The sequence below is a fragment of the Lactuca sativa genome, chromosome 8, assembly GCF_002870075.4.
Source record: "Lactuca sativa cultivar Salinas chromosome 8, Lsat_Salinas_v11, whole genome shotgun sequence".
NCBI lineage: Eukaryota > Viridiplantae > Streptophyta > Magnoliopsida > Asterales > Asteraceae > Lactuca > Lactuca sativa.
The window spans coordinates 24,449,098-24,454,024 of NC_056630.2; the positions used below are offsets into that span (position 1 = coordinate 24,449,098).

At 32.7% G+C, this 4,927-nt stretch overlaps 1 long non-coding RNA gene across 1 annotated transcript; it reads right to left on the reverse strand.

Moving 5' to 3' along the window:
- Positions 1-1,884: 1,884 nt before the first annotated feature.
- On the reverse strand, positions 1,885-3,474 carry LOC128128154 (uncharacterized). The gene is made up of 2 exons (XR_008225866.1): positions 3,189-3,474; positions 1,885-3,100 (listed from the first exon to the last, which is right to left on the reverse strand). It is a non-coding gene; the product is annotated as an uncharacterized LOC128128154 (long non-coding RNA).
- Between the last annotated feature and the right edge of the window lie 1,453 nt (positions 3,475-4,927).

The following is a 4,927-nucleotide window of genomic DNA, read 5'->3' on the forward strand; positions in this document are numbered from 1 at the left end:
AACCCTAGAGATCATAGATCTGATTTTGAGCCCCCCCCCCTTCTCCAAGATCATCCAATTGCTTTGGTGTTTATGATTCATTAGAGGCATCGCATTTGAGGTGCTAGGTTCTCAAAAGCTCAAGATCATCAAGCTTCAATTGAAAGGTAACATTCTTAATCTTATTTATGTTGATTTCGTTTTTTATTGTATGCTAGTTTAGGGTTTGAAAGCTTTGGATGATTATTGCATGTACAAATAGAAAAACCTAGATCCAAAGCTTAGGGTTTGCATGTATACCATAAGATTGATGTTTTGCTCATAACCCAACACTTTTAAGGGTAAAGTTTCCAACTTTACCCGTTAATACCCTCACATAACGGGTTTAGCTCAAATCCTAACTCTTTAGAACCTAGATCTTGATCCTAAAGCCATCAATACTCTAAACCAAGGCATGTAAACTGAGATTTGGACCCTATACACCATAATAACACATAAAGCATCCACCTTTCTCTCCATGCATGGCCTTTTGGAGCTTAAAAGGCTAAAATGACATCATATAGCTTACATGGGGCTTCAATGACCATAAAGTTTGCACCTTTATGCCATGAAAGCCCTCCATGATTCCAGATCTGATGGTTTACTCACTTGGGGCGTCCATATCCCAAAGATCAAGCTTCTTGGACTAAAACCCAATAAAATGATGAATAAGAGATCTAAGAAGTTACTAAGCAATTTTGAGACTTACTTACCAAAAAATGATGAGAATGAAATGGAGTCTCTAGATCTACTATCTTCTTCTTGAATCCTTAAGCTTCTCCTTCCTTCACAAACTTCAAAACATACAAGGTTTCACTCAAAAATGGCTCACAAGCTCACAAATGCATTAGGGTTTCTGAATCTAGAGTTTGGAACTCAGAGGTTGGAAATGAGGCCAGCATGTGGGGATTAGGATGCTTAAATAAGGTGCAAAACTCTGAAATTAGGGTTTCATTCTGGCAGCCATACTCGTCGAGTTGAGGCTTTCAACTTGTCAAGTAGGTTACTTAAAATCGCACGTCTCTTCTGATCTCTACTCGACAAGTTTGGGGCTCCCAACTCGTCGAGTTACTTTACAAAAATGAATCAGTTATAATTAAATGTGTACTAGGAACCAGGTGTTACATAAATATTATCATTATGTACAACATATGATAATAGAGACATTTTTTTTATCTTAAATAGTAAATTAATTTTTTGCATCATAAATATTACTATAATTATGTAGAACATATGATAATAGCAACGTCTTTTATAAGGTTAGAACTTAAAATTATAATATATACAGGGTTGCAAAACCTAGCTAACACAACTAAATACTCGGGATGTTACTTAAACTTGGCCTCCAATGGAAGCGAGTTTGCCTAACTCAGCCAAAAGACACTCGAATATTAATCAAACTCGGTCCAAATTTTGTGAGACCGTGAGACCATTTTTTTCTAGTGAAATATTCTAATAATCTAGTGTTTATAAAAATTTAATATATATAATTTTCTAATATTCTAAAACAGTAATTTTAACATATTTTATATTGAGATATTTTAAAACATAATGTTATAATATATTGCACATTCTATTTTTAAGAATAATAGAATATTTAAAAAAAATTGATTTCATGATCTCACAAAATTTAAGTTCGTCTCAAATTAACTTTCAAATTAAATATAAATGGTCCTATAGATAAATGAATTTGAAATTCATTATTAAAAGTAATTAAATTAATGTAAAATAAATTAATAAAATAAGTGTAAACTTAGGATTGCTATGGAGGCTCCGTGCTACTTTTGGTTGGAGTCTTTGTACTTTTTAGATGGGAAAAACTTAAAAAAAAAAAAAAAAAAAAAAGTTTGTATTATATCCGAATGCTTAGAAAAACCTTTATATGATTTTTTGTACGCATTAACCATTATTATTTCTAATTTTGATTGTTTTCAATCTTTGTGACCGGTTAGCGCAAAGCTACTAGTAACACAGCTTTTGTACGCATTAAACATTAAGCATTAACCACTATTCATCACCCTCTTCATCCGGACCTATTGAACTGCCGAACACCACCACCTTGTTGTCTCTGCTGCTGTGTTTTTCAGTTCACCCCTACCCCCGAGATCACCACTGCTACCCAACCACGAACCACCATTAACCGAAACCCATAGCTCATCTCCTCCATTTTGTTTTGTTGAGAACCAAAGAAAAGACAGAAATATAGTTATTTTCATTGTGGTTTGGGATGAACAAGAATGAAAAAAAGAAAAAAAAATCACAGAACAGGAGACCATCACCCTCGTTTCAAACCTCTAAACTTGCAACACAAACCGGAAAACAAAAACCAAACAGGAAGAAGAAAGATGAATCACAAAACAGAACAAGAAAAGAATTAAAGAAATCTGAGAATTTCTTTTTCTATGTTGTTGCTACCAAAAATCAAAACCAAATCACACAAATCTTTTTTTGTGTGTGTTGGTGCTGTCGAGTAAACAAGAAAGAAAGAAGAAAAAAATGTGTTTGTTCCACCATCGAGATTGAAAGAAGAAGAATCAAAGAGAAGCAAGAACACTGTTCATCGTCCCCATCGAGAACCTGCAACAGAAAAAAGAAAAAGAAAAAAAAAAAAAAAAAAAACTCCTTTTTGTGTGTTGTTGCTACCGAAAATCACAAAAATCGTTTCTTCTGTTGAGTAAAAAAATTTGTATTTGTTCCACCACCATTACCTGTTGCTACTTCTGCTTAAATCTGAAAAAACCGAGAACCAACTATCTTCCGAAACCATCACCACAAAATCAACAACCGGTTAACCACCGTCACCTGCTCGAAACATCACATGTGAAACTCTAGAACCAAATTGAAAACAGGGAGACCAACCCTTCGGTTCCAAACCCACTCGAGCCCGAAGACCTTTGCAAAACCCGACGACCTACACACTGCCTTTTCCGAAACCGAACAACCTCTAGCAATTTACTGTTCATCATCCCCTCCACTTAAAAACCAGCAACAAATATCAAGAAACGAAACATATAAAAAAATTGTTGCTGTTTTCTTTGCTCTCTAGCTGAGACCCGAGACCGTTGAGCCTCATCCTAGTCACCTTCAAAACAGAATTGAAACAAAAATCAAAATCAAAATTGAAGAAGTTTTGGGATTAAGGATTTTTTTACAGATCGAGAATCTGTTACCAGATAAAGTAGGGATTTTAAACGGTTTTGGAAATCATAGTGGTTGATACGTACAAAATAATTATATAGGGGTTTTTCTAAGTATTAGATATAATAGATAGGGTTTTTATGAGTTTTTCCCTTTTTGGATTTTTAAATTAATACTATGTAGCTACCGAATTTTTCATTTAGTCATCAATGGTGATAGTCTAAGACACAAAATTAAGTGAGTACGTGAACAACATTCAATTTATTAATATTTCATAACAGTAATTTTTACAAAAGAAAAAAATTGGACGTCAGTATAGATGCGTCACACAATGAGCTATTTAAATAAAAAGTAAAAATGCACGATGAAGTAATGCTCAAATATCAGATGTCACTAATTGAAAAGTATTGATATTTTTACGGGAAAATCTTAAAACATTGGGCCCCAAAGCGATAGTAGCCAACTTGACAATTGCAAGCTGCCCATGGTTTTCTTCTTAATATGTTTTCCACACAAATCATGACGATGGACAAACTTTTAGTTTGTTTGTTCTTTTTTCATTTGGTAGTGTGAAAATGAGTAAAGATGCACTGTCTTCTGATACCTATTGCAAAACTGAGAGTATGATATGTAAAATGGGTTGGTGGGTTCTCCTGCTAATCTCATTCTCATATTTTCATTTCTTAAATGTGTTTTGAGTACATTTTAGTAAACTTCTGATCAATCTATGGAGTTTTTTTTTTTTTAGGTTTTAAATTTGACCTTTTGAAATGTGGAAGAATTGAAAGTTGAAACCGACCAAAATTGAAGTAAACAAGTTGAATAGACCACAAATATGTATTTGTTGAAAAGAATAATACTATAACAAGTAAGTATCATATTGTTGATTAATATGTTTGTATTGTGTTTTGATTAAAACGAAGAACAGGTGTTTGTATTGTGTTTTGTTCAAAACAAAGCTGATAATTTATTAATCATTTATATGTATTTGTTGAAAGGAATAATATCATAACCAGTATGTATCATATTGTTGATTAATATGTTTGTATTGTGTTTTGATCAAAACGGAGATCAGATGTTTGTATTGTGTTTTGTTCAAAACAAAGCTGATAATTTATTAATCATTTATATGTATTTGTTGAAAGGAATAATATCATAACCAGTAAGTATCATATTGTTGATTAATATGTTTGTATTGTGTTTTGATCAAAACGGAGATCAGATGTTTGTATTGTGTTTTGTTCAAAACAAAACTTATAATTTATTAATCATTTACGAATGGTTAAATTTTTCATATTGTTTGTGTTTGGTTTTAAATGAACCATTTGTTCTTATTGAATTTTGTCTTAAACTAAGCTTGTGAATTATTAAAATGTTAGTACTTTGTCTGAAGAATCAACTAATTTATTTTCATCTCAAGAAGTACCATCGTTGGTGATCAGACAATGCAACATTGTTGAGAATACTAGCTCGGACATGCATTATAGATTTAGACGGATTGCATTCATTAAAGTTAATATTGAACAACCTAAAGTCACAACAATTTGATATGTCACCTTCATTGCCGCCATCATTAGAAATTGAAGTGGCATGCCTAGAGGTTAGATAATGCAATATGGTTCAACAATAACCTTGGAGCCTTGGCGACATCCTTTTTTACACCAACGAAAAAAATTCCAACACCTTCCCATGACCCTTTGTCGATAAGGGTTAAAATAGAGAAAACGACAATATACATAAGTACTAAACGACTCAGGCTAATGATAAATGT